This window comes from Macrobrachium nipponense, chromosome 15 (genome assembly GCF_015104395.2).
Source record: "Macrobrachium nipponense isolate FS-2020 chromosome 15, ASM1510439v2, whole genome shotgun sequence".
In the NCBI taxonomy this organism is placed as follows: domain Eukaryota; kingdom Metazoa; phylum Arthropoda; class Malacostraca; order Decapoda; family Palaemonidae; genus Macrobrachium; species Macrobrachium nipponense.
The window spans coordinates 60,987,541-61,004,172 of NC_087208.1; the positions used below are offsets into that span (position 1 = coordinate 60,987,541).

At 38.0% G+C, this 16,632-nt stretch overlaps 1 protein-coding gene across 1 annotated transcript in view; it reads right to left on the reverse strand.

Annotated features, from left to right (window-relative positions):
* LOC135195004 (uncharacterized) overlaps positions 1-16,632 on the reverse strand; it is a 40,824-nt gene that overhangs the window by 19,804 nt on the left and 4,388 nt on the right. The window contains 1 exon segment of the mRNA XM_064221277.1: positions 627-745. The gene's annotated coding sequence lies outside the window, so the exon portion shown is untranslated.

The following is a 16,632-nucleotide window of genomic DNA, read 5'->3' on the forward strand; positions in this document are numbered from 1 at the left end:
ATGATTATATATTATTATATATATATATTATATATATATATATATCTATATATATTTATATATTATGTAATATTGCTTACCTATCCTAAAAAATCAAGCATCAATGACAGAAATGGAAACCACATGCAATCATTGACATGCCACAACACGGAGCAATTATAAACTACAGTTCATATGCCTTAAACAGTGAATTCAATATAAAACATTAATAAAAAAAAATTCATCTACCACAAGTGCTATACAAAATTCAAAATACGAGCACAACCGTTCAGGATATTTCAAGAGTCCTGGCTGCATGGACCCAGGGTATACACGTGTACATACCTCGCATGCCTTGGGGGATGATGGAAAGGTTATGTCGCTCGGGGAGGGGGGAGGAGTGAGGGAAGGGGAGAACGAAACGGGGAGAGAAGGGAGGGGGAGGGGGAGAGAAGGGGAGGCGAGAAGAGGAGAAAAGGGAGGCGGGAGGAGGAGAGAACGGAAGTGGGAGAGAAGGGGGAAAAGAAAGAAGGGAGGTGGGAGGAGGACAGAAGGGAGGCGGGAGGAGGAGAGATAACGGAGGTGGGAGAGAAGGTGGAGGTGGGTTGGGACTTGTGGGCAGAGGGTTGGATGCTGAGAATATTTACCTGTCATACCTATCGATAAGCGTCTGAGACTTTCTGAGGAGAATCTCGACATCTTGAGAAACGCAACGACTTCCGGTGTCACAAGAGGATTTATCCAAGATGCTCCCGTGGAGGTCAATCTGAAAAGATGGAGAGGAACAGTCAGTTATTATTTTCAGCGACAAAACATTCTCCTGAAAATGCCACCGGAACGTCGGGGTTCAGAGATGACGATCAAGAAATTTCCTTCTCAATCGAACAAAGCATAAGCCGAAGGTTAAAAATGATGTCTTCATACGGCAGACATCACGATGGGCTTTGGGCTCGATTGGGAAAAATTATTTCTCACATTAATTTCCTTAAAAATAAAAATGACAACAGCAAAAAAAGCCAATCGCCCCTCTCCACAAAAAATAAATAAATAAAAAATAAAAGCCCTGTTCAGATGAGAGATCACAATGGGCTTTAAGCTCAACGGTAAAAAATAATTACTAGCATTAATTTTCGTAAAAATAAAACTGACAACAACAAAACAAAGCCAATCGCCAATCTCAAAAAAAAGATGAAAAAAAAAAAAAATCAGACAGGCATCACGATGGGCTTAAGGCTTGACTGGGAATAATTATTACTCGTATAAAATTCCTTAAAAATAAAAATGACCAACAAAAAATTCCAATCGCCCCTCTGCAAAAAAAAAAAAAAAAAAAAAAAACTTTCGCTCCTATAAACCATCTTTTGCAAAATTAAACGAATTAGTTCTACATAAACATTCTCCCTTTAATTAACAGGAACCATTCTGCCGGTAATAATGTTTCCCTCTTTCCCTTGAAGCAGGACCAAAGATATGTTTCTCCTCATCACGTCATTTCCCGCATCAAAGACGTGTGTCTATATTAATCTAATTTATTGTCAAAGGAACCATATCCTTTACGTTTAATTCAAATTATGTATATCAAAGCTTACAAAACTTGACAGTCTGATGAATTAAAAGGCTCACTGTTGGCCGCTATGGCCCAGAAAAAGAAAAAAACAGGATGTTTCTGATGGAGTGAGCCATGTAATATTATAGATACTTGTTGCATAGGGGTTTAACGTTTATATTATGAATACCAGGGCCTCATTTCCAAATGGCCACCGGAATTTGCTGGACCCCAGATGTTGCTTTAACATACTTGTATAAAAAATTAGCGCCCACATTCTTTGTGACCCCACATCGTTTTAATTATCTGTAATTGGTAAAAAATCAAGATTGACAAATGTGGAGGTCTAATGAATACTTGTTTTCATCACACAGTAAATGTAATAGCCAGTCTGGGAGGAGACAATTCCCTGCATTATTGTGCACGAATTTTCTCTCTTTAATAGGATATATGAAGCCTATGCATATTATCTCAAAAACCACGTTCCAAGGTTCATATCTTTATATTAAATACTGCCTATATAACAATTCGGACAAAAATATTTGCCTTTTGGTCTCCAGCCAAAATTTAACTGTTTTCCAGGTGGGACCTCTCATGAGCATGTGCTAGTTGCTGCATTTTCTCTTCACTATTCTTAATCAGAACTGTATCATCTGCAAACATCAACCATTTCTAACAGCATTGGCAGTAATAACATCTAAATCTCGTTTCTCTGCCTTCTTGATCACTCCATCCACAAAGATACTAAACAACTACGGCGATATATAAAATTCAAACAAAGATATAGAGTAACCTAACCTAACTAAGGGGGCAGTTTCCTTATTAACACTGGGGAAGGAGGAAGCGAGTTTTGCCATTCACAAACTACCCTTTTCTTTTCAATCAACCCTTACTTTACATTTTAGAAGTGGTTATGGCTTTGTCATTTTATTCAGGCACACTAAAACGTTTGCATACATATACAAAATCCATCAATATACCAGTAACACTCTTTATGAAAAAAGAAAAAAAAACCTTAACACAAGTCCAGCTACCCTACTCCCGTTTATTTACCATGAGAAAATGCCACCAATTTTGAGAGTAGCAAGTGACAACATTATCAGTCTGCCAGAAGGCTGATGTCCTACAGTGGCTGGTTTTGAGAATGGCAGTAATAGATTACTTTCCCATTTGTCCTCTCCCATTGGCTTAAATCATCTCAGGTTATAACCCGAGTGGAAGTAAAAACTTGAAACCCAAGAGCAAGAAGAAAACAGGAGATAATTTTTGAAGATTTTGGAATGAGACTGAAAAAATTCCCAAGTTTTTTATATTAACTTGTCTATCAACAACTCACCTAGGCTAGGTTAGGTTACGGCTACCTGAATTAGATCTATAGTCTAGCCTAAGTTTTATCCAGTAATTATGTACACTTAGGTGTTTAAATGATTAACTGTTAAATTCAGGAATAAATTTCCATGACAGTATGTAGGAAAATGTTGGGATGATATAAGTTTATTGTAGGCTTGGGAAAACCACGCGAGAGGTGGGAAGAATTTGGTACAGTGTCCTAAGCCAAGTTAGGTTAGCTATAGGTGAATATCCCCTCCCTTGCCGTGTTAGGGAAAGTCATCATCAATGGGAGGTTAGGCTAGGCTAAGTTTCGGTTAAATTAAGACTACTCCTGACGATATTTCTAGGCAATAACTCCGCACGAACTGCAAGAAACGTTCCCGCGAATACGACAGCCCCTAGGGGTTAGGGCGTCAAATGTATTTCGCCGTGGGGGGTTAATTACAGTCGATCCCCCAAAAATAGAGGTGAATTTTTCATAAACAACCCAAATACTAATAGGAAACTGTAATTTCCAAAGAAATACCCAACACGGAGTTATTACCTAGATCTGCTTCATTTTTAGCCTAGAAACTGCACTGCAATCGATAGACCAACTACACCTTCCACTGTCCGCTAGGCCTAAGGTTGAGTAGGTTACCGTGTTCAACGAAAAATTTCCCAGAATCATAGCATTAGACCTACCAATATTTTAACAACTAAAAGCTTTAAATGAGTCTTATGGGTCTACGCTAAAGTAAGGCAGAGAAGGGTACTAGTACTTAACCTTGCTCCGTTAGCTCGATGAATCCGAGACTCGGCTCTGCACTACTTCTGTTAAGCTAATATTATTCTGCCTATTTCGTTGATTCTCAGCTGTCAGGCAACACTTGATTAATAGTTTTGTCACTAACTCCATTAAATTTTATGAGTATGACTTTTGACGAATTAACCGAAACCGTGGCCGCCAGGTAATACAAGGCATTCTTAAAGCAGCGTCTTCTTAGGTACTTGACAACACAATTTAATTATATTTATATTATGAATAGACCAGTGGCGCCACCTTTCTGATTAATTTAATTGCTCGGCGCCATCTTTCCGATTAATTCAACTGCTTTATGTTAAATTCTGCGAATATTGAAAAAAAGACGATGTCTCAAAATTAAAAACAGGTCAGGAAAAGCCAATAAAAATCTTCACCACTTGACTTGAAAACAAGTATCTGTAACGACCAACACAATACAGAGGATTGTCACTCCTGGAGTCCTCCAAATCAAGTTAGAAGTATCCTAATTACCCGAAATATCGACTGAGAAGTAGCGATGAACTACGTCTACAAGAAATGTAACCAAAGTCCGACGGAACATATATATTCACAAAATCAAATAAATAAACCTAAAAAATTAATATTGGGTAAAGCTATCGACGGATATGTAGCTGGCAGATGTGAATTAAATAGTGGAGTACAGAAACATCGGCATTCGGCAAAAACAATGAAAAGGAAAAGTAGCCAAATGAATACGAAAAATAAGAGGCCAGGAGCCTTTGACAGTACATTAGATTCGACAATGAAACGGCACAGTATATATTATATGCCGTTAAATCACAATTTATTTCACATGATTATTAGCATACCAATTTATCTGCTTCTCAACTGGCAGATTAGTACTACTATTACCTTACTTGACTGATGATGACGGCAGCCTTATAGGAAATTATCACTGGCTTTTTTCAAAGTGACTCACGCACCAAATATATATATATATATATATATATATATACTATATATATATATATATATAAAATCTGTGAGTGTGTGTGTGTGTGTGTGTGTGTGTGTGTGTGTGTGTGTGTGTGTAGTATACATATGCATACATACTCTCTCTCCACACACACACATACACACACTGATACACTAAATGTAAAAAGTTCATACAGAGGGGAGGCTCGGGTAGAAAATGGGAAGAATCTTAACCGGCATTTATTTCTAGCAAGGATATAGCCCATTAAGCCTCAAAACCACGATAACGGGGACCCACAGAGTGTGCAACGCTATCCTAAACAAAGCCATTAGCATACGATGGCGATAACAGGAACACCCCCGTTATGGTAAGAGTCAGCATTTATTTCCAGAAGTTAATATTTTTCTTCGTCATGACGATTTCTCATATGTATGTATGTATGTATGTATGTATGTATATATATATATATGTATATATATATATATATATATATATATATATATATATATATATATATTTGTGTGTGTGTATGTATGTATGAAACCGTAACGACGGGAAAACATTAACTGGAAATAAATGCTGACATACATATTATATATATATATATATATATATATATATCTATATATATATATATACAGAGAGAGAGAGAGAGAGAGAGAGAGAGAGAGAGAGAGAGAGTATTAAAAGTTTTAAAGGTTCGACTTTTCCAGATTTAATAATGTTAGGAAATATAAGGTAAAAGGTTGTATAATTCATTTTTTTAACGTGATATTTCCTGAACTGATAGATTTTGAATAGAAAGATAAAAGAAAGTAACAACATCTTTCGTGCTTGGATTGAAAACGCCGAAAAATATCTCAGCCGTAATTATTTCGATAAAGTCCCACTGTTTCCTGACTATTCTTTACAAAATTTTAATTGCTGAATACAACAAGCAAATATGAAACCGATAACCTACGTATTAAGTGTACACCAATATTATTACTAGGAAAGTAGTATAGTAGACTCATATCAACTGTGCATCTGATGTGTAGGCCAGTCCCTTACGACGCTCCTGATTGGCTGTTGATAAGCCAATCACAGCGCTGGAAATTCTCAGTCTCTCGAGAGAGTTCACATAGGTGGATGTATGTTACACCTATCCTGAGGGATACGTCTTTAAAAAGTATCCCTCAGGAGAGGTGGAACATACATCCTGCCTGTGTGAACTCTCGAGAGAGACTAAGAGTTTCCAGCCCTGTGATTGGCTTATCAACAGCCAATCAGGAGCGTCGTAAGGGACTGGCCCAGACATATGATGTACGCTTGATGTGAATCTACTATAGGAGTGAATGAATGATTGTACATTACACAGCGTTACATTTATCAGGGTCAACGACACCGGATAAGTAATAGGAAGGAGAGACCAATATATTTATGACCTAATAGGAAAACTACTCTACCAAAAGGACACAAAAAGCAAAATATACGTAATACTATAGACGTAGCCAAGATTTAAGTAGAGAGAGAGAGAGAGAGAGAGAGAGAGAGAGAGAGAGAGAGAGAGAGACAAAATCCTCTTCGTACAGTATTTATTCGCATTTACTTGCAAAAAGCACCGTTATGACGTCATTAATTTTTTATTACAGAATCTGTGCCGCAGCTCCAGTTGTGGATTGTACGTTGCAGTTATTCAGCTGAGATTTGCTACACCAAGGCTAAGTTAGTGACTCTTGGCTTTAGCACACTCTTAAATTCAAGAGTTCTATTTTTCCTCTTTTCCCAAATTATTTTTTTTTCCAAACTATTTTTCCCCTTTTCCCAAACTATTTTTTTTTCAAACTTTTTTTTTCCCTTTTCCAAACTAGTTTTTTCGTTTTCACCAAATATTTTTTCCCTATTTCCCAAATATGAAGAGGAACAAGGCATGATCCGACCTCCAGCTTACTCGAGCCGCGTGCTACAATCTACTGTCAAACAGCGCGTTGTTTCACCAGCAAAAATCCAATTAAATACGCTATATTTTATTAGACATAATTGTTCTGTACTGTTTAACATGCACATTATCTATATTTTACATTTTCATCCTGATAAATGAACCATAAACATCCTATCCTAAAATCCCTGTATCTTTAACCCAATGCGAAACATCTTTTCAAGACCTTTTAAGGCTTTTCCATAGGGCTTTCCTACCCCCAACAACAACAACAATAACAACAAATTTGTTTGTGGGCTTACTCCCCGAGTAACCGAAAAAATAATACAGGAATACCTCTTCTCTAAGAACGTTTGATTTTGAGAGAGAGAGAGAGAGAGAGAGAAGAGAGAGAGAGAGAGAGAGAGAGAGAGAGAGGCAGCATGGAAGACACGTAGCTAGGCGAGTATTTGGTGCCTCATTGGAAAACATCACACACAGATTCGGAGAGAGATACGTGTGGCCTCTTCAAGTGGGACGATGACCCCCCCACCCGCCCCCTCCCCCACCCACCACCTCCTCTCTCTCCCAACCGGGTCATCTCCTTGGATCTCCCCTTACCCTCAAAAAGGCACTCGTGATACCCCCGCACCTTCCAACACTCCTTAAGACCCCTCTCTCTCTCTCTCTCTCTCTCTCTCTCTCTCTCTTCTCTCTTCTCCTCTTCCTCCTCGTGTCCTTTCATGCCCCTCCCTCATCCCATTACTCCCGGACTTCCCCTCAAAATTCTATTTTTTTTTTATTTTTTTTTCTTCCCTTTACGACCAGTGGAGTAAGGAGAGAAAAACAGGCGGACGGGAGCCTCTTACCCTAGGTAGCTAGGGGTAGGGGTTGAGGGGCGGGGTGGGGGGCGAGCTTCTGGTGTTTCCCTGAGTAAACCCCCTCAGAACCGAGGAGGGATCCCTCCCACCCCCCCCCCCCTTAAAAGCCGAGGAAATGACCCTCAGCCAAAGATGCTGAGTCGCAATTCTTCCCTTCCTTCTCCTGCCGGCCACAGCCAGTTCCCCCCCACCCCCCCCCCCTCCCCCCTCCCCAAACCCCCCATAATGCCCTTAACTGTCGAGACGTGACCAGGCCTCGAATTCTCCCCGTCAGTGGATTCGGGGAAATAAAAGGGTCCCAGGAATTCTTATCTGCTGAAGCCACAATGATGCCTGCAAGTGTTAAAACAATGTAACTAGAGTAGATTCACATAAACCGTGCATCTAATGTCTAGGCCAGTCCCTTACGACGCTCCTGATTGGCTGTTGATAAGCCAATCACAGGCTGGAAACTCTCAGTCTCTCGGGAGAGTTCACATAGGCAGGATGCATGTTCCACCTCTCCTGAAAGACGTATCCCTCAGAAGACGTGAAACATACATCCTGCCTATGTGAACTCTCGAGAGAGACTGAGAGTTTCCAGCCCTGTGATTGGCTTATCAACAGCCAATCAGGAGCGAAGTAAGGGACCATATACATTAGATGCAAGGGTGTTGTGAATCTACTATAACACCAATCCTCGAAAAGCTGACGAGTGTATAGCCTCTGTATGAATGAGCATTCACATTGACTGCACATCTCAAAGTTCGTGGTTAGATTGAGGGAATTTGGTTAAATTGCCCTTCAAATGATTTGGACTCGGCACAATTCGCATTTACACTCATGGATAATTTACAAACAAAATGCTAATTTTTTTGTTTCAATTATGTGTGGAACGGCTTCAGTCTAATGTACCTCGATCTAAACCAGGGGTGGCCAGACATTTGGACTCACATTTCCACTCTGATGACAAACTCTTTTACGATCTACCATACTACATAATTATATATTATTACGTGGGGGAAAAATTCAAATAGCGCCATAGTATACGATAAAACATGAGTACAATTGCCCTCCTCTTTATATATATATGTATATTATATAATATATATATATATATATATATATATATATATATATATATATATATACATATATATATATACATATATATATATATATATATATATATATATATGAATGTATATATTACATACATACTTGTATTTTTGTTTGTTCATGTAAGATTGTGGAGGAACGGCGATCGACTTTGGCCACCTCTGATCTAAACTGTTCATTTTCCTCACAATGTATAAACGTACTGGCCAGTGCGAAAATCAAATCACAATCAACATAGTTCTACGAAACGTTGTATGACTTAAATTAGCCAGTTAGCCAATCTTACTGTCGTATTTAGCAAATTACCAGTGACATAAAAAATAGTAAATGTTACCAGAGCCAGTATATTATCCTGAGTAGAGGCAATATTATCAATATCATTAAAGCCTTCTTTGAAACTTTATTACTCCATCTCACATTACAGAATATGGAAAGACATTTTTAGACAACTTTAGTAGCTTGGATAGGAGACCATTCGTATCTAAAGCTTATACCATTAAACAGTCATAAGATTTCTTCTAATGAAACATAATATGCAATTGCATAAATTGCCACCATGAATCAGAAAACGTCCCATCCTTTCATAGAGAGGAGAGAGAGAGAGAGAGAGAGAGAGAGAGAGAGAGAGAGAGAGAGAGAGAGACTCTTTAAGGAATATGCAGGTCTTCCCTACTCAGTCTTAATACTGCTTCAAAAGTTCTAATCCAATATGGATTCACATCACCAGTTAAGAAACCGCAAGAGCTACGGCTTAATCTGACTTTCACGCTGACATAAACACAAAGAGAAGTCTGCCACTAAATGTCTGAGCGACAAAGGACAACGATAAGACGCAATAAAAGGTATAATATCATCCAAGTTCTGAATTACCCACATAGACAGATCTTAAGTAAGGACGTGGTAACGGATACAGGCTCCATTTAAAATCTGAAGGAACATGGAATAGCAATTAAAAGATAAGGAAATTACAGAAAAAAATGTCGAAAATAACATGGACTAACTAGTGAGGGTAAAATAAACAATAAAAGTTGGAAACAACATGGACCCAAGTTATGATAAGAAAAATGAGAAAAAACTTTTAAAATAACGCAGACCATCATGAGATGTAGGGACTAAATGAAGATATATTACTAATTATAATCTGGTCCCATATACGTAACACACTACATAAACTATCCACTGGCTTAGCACGCTTCCACATAACATGACTCCCCTGCTCAAAAAATAGACCAAAATAAAGATAAATCTGGAAAAGTAAATCTTAGAAACAAATAAATCTCGAAAATCAGATATCAAGATAAATCTGGAAAATTATATCTTAGAAACAGATAAATCTGAAAATCAGAGATATCAAGAAAAATCTAAAAAAAATATATCTTAGTTTAACCAGTTCATTCTGGAAAATCAGAGATATCAAGATAAATTTGGAAACGTATATCTTAGAAACAGATAAATCTGAAAAATCAGAGATGATGTGAAATAATAAACGAACAAAAAAGAAAGAAAACTACAATGTGCATAAAATCAGGCGCATGATAAATAACTAACAGAAAATTAAGGCAAGGAGCATGACGAGGATGAGACTTCACATATCTATGAGTAACCTGATGTTTGTCTCTCTATACATACATACATACACACATATATATATTTATGTGTGTGTGTGTGTGTGTGTTCAATCAATCCCTGACCAATTAAACCAATTAAAAAATTCAATAAAGTCGGGAAGTTCGATGATGATGATGCTATAATTAATTAACCTCCAATGATAACCGAATCCGGTCTGAATGAGTTACAATCACTATTAAAAACAATTCGGTCAGCGTTTAATTATAACCTCCTCTTTTTCTGGATAACGCTTACTCTTGAATTAAGGGTGCTTGCGCAGAGAGAGAGGAGAGAGAGAGAGAGAGGAGAGAGAGAGAGAGAGAGAGAGAGAGGAGAGAGAGAGAGAGAGAGAGAGAGAGGTAACAGATTGATATACGAAAATTTTTATCGTTACTTTTACTTATCCAAATTAAAGATATACAGAGAGAGAGAGAGAGAGAGAGAGAGAGAGAGAGAGGACAAAGAGAGAGAATGATTTGAGAGAGAAACAAATGATTTTACAAAATGTTTTTAATAGTCATTGTTATTACTTATTTAGGAGAGAGAGGAGAGAGATGAGAGAGAGGAGAGATTGAGATGAGAGAGAGAGAGAGTAACAAAATGAGAGATAAAAAAGGTAAATAAAATAAAAAAAAAAATTTTTTTTTTTTTGGTTTTAAATCACGGTTACTCATTCATCACACACACACACACACACAGATGTATGAAAATATATAAAATATATTAAGTCCCGGTTAGTCATTCAACAGAGAGAGAGAGAGAGAGAGAGAGAGAGAGAGAGAGAGAGAGAGAGAGAGAGAGAGAGAGAGAGAGCCTGGAAAAATTACATCTGTTGTCTTTCTGGTCGGCAGCTGTTCATTTTTCCCCCACTGTTGGAAAACTCTTTCGAGACAAAGTTCGGAAAACAGTTTCTCATTGTCGGGAAAACTTTTGGGAAGACTTCGCCTCGCCAGTCCCGAACGCTATCGCCCATCCCAGAGCGCACTTAGCGGCGCGGGTCCCTTTGGCCGGCTCGGAGAGACGGTGGGTGCGTAGGACACACAAAAACATATAGAGAAGAGATTTCTCCGCCCAGTCGCCTCTCACAATATCACAACCCATTTGTTATCATTCTGACAGCAATTAAGAGAGGATGCCAACGGGAGGTATACAAATGTGAGACCAAAATGGGATCTTGTATATGAAGTACAGGGTGTCTATAAAGTCCCAGTACCATTACAAGTATTTATTGCTCGTAATGGTACTGGGACTTTATGGACACTGTATTATCATCTACTGTCTTACACAGTTATGCGGGCAAATATAAACAAGATAATGAGTCTTTTTTCTTTATAATAACCAGAATATTATCTTTTATATAAAAAAATGAGAAAAAAAGAAACAAAAAACATTTATATTATCAGTTAAGAACTTCAACTTAAACATATCGTTGACAGTAAATATCAGACAATTTCAGGCGCAATTATAATGATACAATTGAATAGATAGAACTTTACCTATAAAACGGAACTTGCTGTCAAGGATCACAAAATGAAATACAAAAACTCGTTGAATTGGTAAGGATGTTCAAAATTTGTGAATTTTAAGACTGACATTTGTTCTACCCTTATAAAACAATCTGTGGGTTTGAAGTACGAAATCTGTGGACTTCAGCTAAAAATCTGTAGATTTTATGCTCAGATCCTGTGGGTTTGAACATCTGTGGATTTTATGCTCGGACTTTGCTTATCTTATATCTTAAACAAATAGATATTATACTAAATATGAGTGGATTACAAAATCACCGGTTTTCTAAACTATAATAATTATAAATTGCACCAAATATCGATGGGTAGTATTCTCAAAATCAATGTACTTAGGAATTTAAGAATGAAAACGTTCCTCATAAGCTCCATAGATTCCTGGGTACTTGTAATTGGAATTTTCGAATCTTTAAAAACGTTTTCTCTAATTACCAGATGCACGAGAAGACAGGACACATTCCAAATCGATAGGCTTGGAGTTTGAGTGTTAAACAGGCATTCTTTAATATATGTGTGTATGTGATATATATATATATAATAATATATATATATTTATATATATATATATATATGTGTGTAGTGTATATATATATATATATATATATATATAATATATGTATATATATATATATATATATATATATATATATAGATATATATATATATATGACTGGTAAAAATGTTCTGTTACAACAGAATTCCATCTAGTAAAAGGAGCTCATAAAAACGCCAAAATATAGGAGAGAAAAATACTACATTTCAGAGACTGCTGTCTCTCTCTTCAGGTAGATGAAGACAGCAGTCTCTGAAATATAGTATTTTTTCTCTATATTTTGGCGTTTTTATGGGCTCCTTTTATTATTATTATTATTATTATTATTATTATTATTATATCATTATTAATATATATAATAATATATATATATAACTATATTATATATATATATATATGTTGTGTGTGTGTGTGTGTGTGTGTGTGTGTGTGTGTGTGTGTGTTACTTAGTTCTAGGGTAACAAATCATCATGATTAAACAAACACTATTTTCCACGTCGTAAAACTCTACTACCCTAACAAATGAGACAGCTATCAGAGCTCCCAGTGGAAAATCCATCTAAATATTAGTAAACTGAGAATCTGGAAGGTCATTATGGCAAATACAACAGACAGGAAGCCTTAATGTGACAAACCCTCTTCTTCGCATCTGATCCACATCAACAAACAAGAGAAACAGACGGCTTTGGAGGCGATTCTGCAGAAACGGGAATGACCAAATGAAGCCAGACCAAAGGTTGAGATATATATACACTTCTGGGAGCCATTACCAGCGGAGAACGAACGCATATCTTCTTAATACTGCAGGGGAGGTAATGATACACGCCACCCCGCTTCCCTCATCAGAACCCCCATCCCCACCCCCGAGCACCTGCAGGGAAACACACAACAATGAAGAGCACATTACTGTTATGAGGGACTTGTTAACTGGCACTACTTCGAGTTTACGATAACATTAATTATAATTAATGCTTCGTCAACGTCAACACCGACGGGGAAGTTAACTCTCTTCCGTAGAGGTCAGGCAGCCTGGTGTGACGTATTCGGCGCCTTGAAGCAATGAATACGGGAAATCAGGGATGCATACTTCATTTTAGATTCTAAAAAATCAAATTCAGAAGAAAAAATGAATTTCCAACTTCTTATTCTACAACACAGGCCTAAAATTTGAGCGTGAATACGGGAAATCAGGGATGCATACTTCATTTCACATAAAAAATTCAAATTCGAAGAAAATATGAATTTCTAACTTCTTGTTCTACAACATAGGCCTAAAATCTTGAATATGTGTCAATCTTTACCCGTGTGCAGTGGATTTTCACGGACCTTAACATAAACGTGGAATATTTGTCCTACTCATTTAGGTATTTATTTAGCTTTAAAGGTACTAAGAGTATCTCCGACTCTCTCTCTCTCTCTCTCTCTCTCTCTCTCTCTCTCTCTCTCTCTCTCTCTCTCTTTGCCTTATATTTTTCAAGCTTTTTGCGATAATGTGGAGCCATAACAAATTTTCTGGATACACCTTTTGGCTTCTTGGAATCATGATATAAAAACACAATTCCACTACGTGACGATAATAAATCTAACCAAACAACATTTTACGTATAGCAGTATAGGCCTACATTCATTTTAACACAAACCTCCTCTCTCTCTCTCTCTCTCTCTCTCTCTCTCTCTCCTCTCTCTCTCTCTCTCATTAAATTCACAAACTGGAAGGAAGATATGTGTGTGTGTGTATGAGAGAGAGAGAGAGAGAGAGAGAGAGGAGAGAGAGAGAGAGAGACGAAGTTTATGCACCTCTTGGATTCCATCTTGAGCAATTTGTCCTCAATTCCACCTCCTTTCCCCACCACTGACCACTCCCGTCTACACTCCTACTGAAATTGGGTTTAACCTCTCCCCCCTACACCCCGCCCCATTCCCTCACAAACCCCTCCACCCCCTCCCCATCGTAAAGGTTTAAAACCTAACCTCTACCAGTTTTCATTTTTTACATTTTCCCATTTCCTCCTGCTCTGAATCCTTTCCATGTCCTCCTCCTTCCTCCTCCTCCTCCGCTTCCTCCTCCCCCTCCTCCTCCTCCCTTTTCCATTTTTTAGCCCCCTCCCCCAGCGCGCTTCCCCTCCCCGAATTCCCATATCCGCCGCCGTCCTGAAATAGGTCCAATCCGCCAGATTAAAATCAAACACAATGGACAGACTGAACCACCTCCCCCAAATCAAAATATAGAAAAAGCATATAATCATCCTGATTACATGCATAAGAAGGATAAAGGCGAAGGGTGCTTCCTTTAGATTTCTAAATTCACAGTGAAGAAACAGGAAATCTTGTCATAAGATTAATAAAAAATATCCCACAGATTTGACTGAAACATTATACTTTTGAAAAGTTAAAGACCTCAAAGATTTATTTCGAAATTCCTGACCACCTATATACATCTTTCCATCTGCACTGTGCGTTTCTGTAACAAATAAAATACAACGTATTTATAGCTATCGGATACACACGTATGTCAAATCTGTTATAACATATGAAATAAACGTTTATCATCCTCATTTATGTTTCCAGAAAATAAACACCTTTCAGGAAATATTTTAACTGAATTCTCCGCTCTCATTCCCTTCAGGCTGTGTACAGTCACGCATATAAGTTCATGGATGTCCGGGTGTTTGAGAGAGATTTCCATTTCACCCCTTTCTGGACGACAGGTGTCTGGGAGTGGGAAACCGGCCAAATGTTCAGCTACCTATCTCTGCTGTAGAAAGTTTCGGTGTGTGCCCGTCTTACGTCACTATACAGACCCGTTGTCCAGAAAGGGGTTGGATGGAATTCAGCTTTATGCCCGGAGACATCCATTGACTTATAAGAGTGACTATACAACTACAGTAGATTCACATTAACCGTGCATCTGATGTCTAGGCCAGTCCCTTACGACGCTCCTGATTGGCTGTTGATGAGCCAATCACAGGGCTAGAAACTCTCAGTCTCTCTCAAGAATTCACATAGGCAGGATGAATGTTCAACCTCTCTTGAGGGATACTTTTGAAAGACGTACCCTTCAGGAGAGGTGGAACATACATCCTACCTATGTGAACTCACGACACGAGAGAGACTGAGAGTTTCCAGCCCTGTAACTGGCTTATCAACAGCCAATCAGGAGCGTCGTAAGGGACTGGCCTAGACATTAGATGCATGGCTGATGTGGATCTACTATAGCCCCGTTACACAGTCATTTTTACTATGAAGTATCCAAGCATTTGATTCACAAAGCACAACCACCCTTTCTCCTCACCTAGACACAGAAGAAGCAGGATCTCCAGGAAAATGTTTCCTTACTCTCACACTCTTCCATTCTCAAACTGCATTCAGCTACCTTTACGACAACTCCTCCTCCTGCTCTCAAATTCCGCCACACTCTCCTCGGACCAAAAAAATCAGCACTCTTCTACTTCCTGAAGCAACGAGACCAACTTCTACTCTTTGGTCTCCATCTGTCAACTGCACCAGACACAGTGACTTTCGCCTCCTCTGTTCTGAAGTCTCTGTGCGACACTTTGATTTCGCTGTACTCCCTGACATTTAACTTTCTTTTAATGGTTATACCTTGCATTTAGCTTCTGTACTGATTTAACACAAAGACTATTCTCTAATATCTTAATTTCATCTCTGCGTTTTTGTAACATGAATGCAAACAAGGAACGTAAAGCCATTGTATATGATATTTTATCATTTTTCCTCCCAACATGAAGGGGAGATTTTTACTGGTTTTATTTCTCCTGAGGATTAAAAGATAGATAGCCATTGGTCCCAAATGGAATTGCTACTCTGCCACTCAAGAGAGAATTCCTCCCACCAAGGGATTCACAAACCTCCTGGAGTGCTAGTTCCCTTTTTATCGGCAAATCTCTGGTAGAGGTCTCATCCTTGATCTTTTCCACGGTAATGGCAACCAACTACAGTTGACTATCATATACTAGCTAGTACTTTTCTCCCAGATATCGAACTCGGGTTCCTCTCGCTAGCTGGGCTGAATTCTGAATGAAACTGCTGAGCCCTTATTGACAGTTAAAGTTAAGCCCCTTATTGATAGTTAAAGCTCGAATGAGTTAGTGAAATTGGAAGCAGGCAGATAATTCAAAAGCGCAATCCAAGGAATCCTGATTTCTAAAAAAAAAATAAATAAATAAATAAATAAATAAATAAATAAATAAGTAAGTAAATAAATAAATAAATAAAAATAAAAATAAATAAGATAAAATATATAAAATAAACTTTGGAAAAAGTGACCTGAACGGGTCACCCCTTTCCAAATTTACAAGTGTATCCAGGCTGCCTGAAAGAAGTAAGGGCTTTACTTATACTACGAGTATTTCATACGTATATATAAATCATAAACCAACAACAGAGAGAGAGAGAGAGAGAGAGAGAGAGAGAGAGAGAGAGAGAGAGAGAGAGAGATTGAAAAAAAAGTCTGAAGTCAAGTAAAAGTTGCGC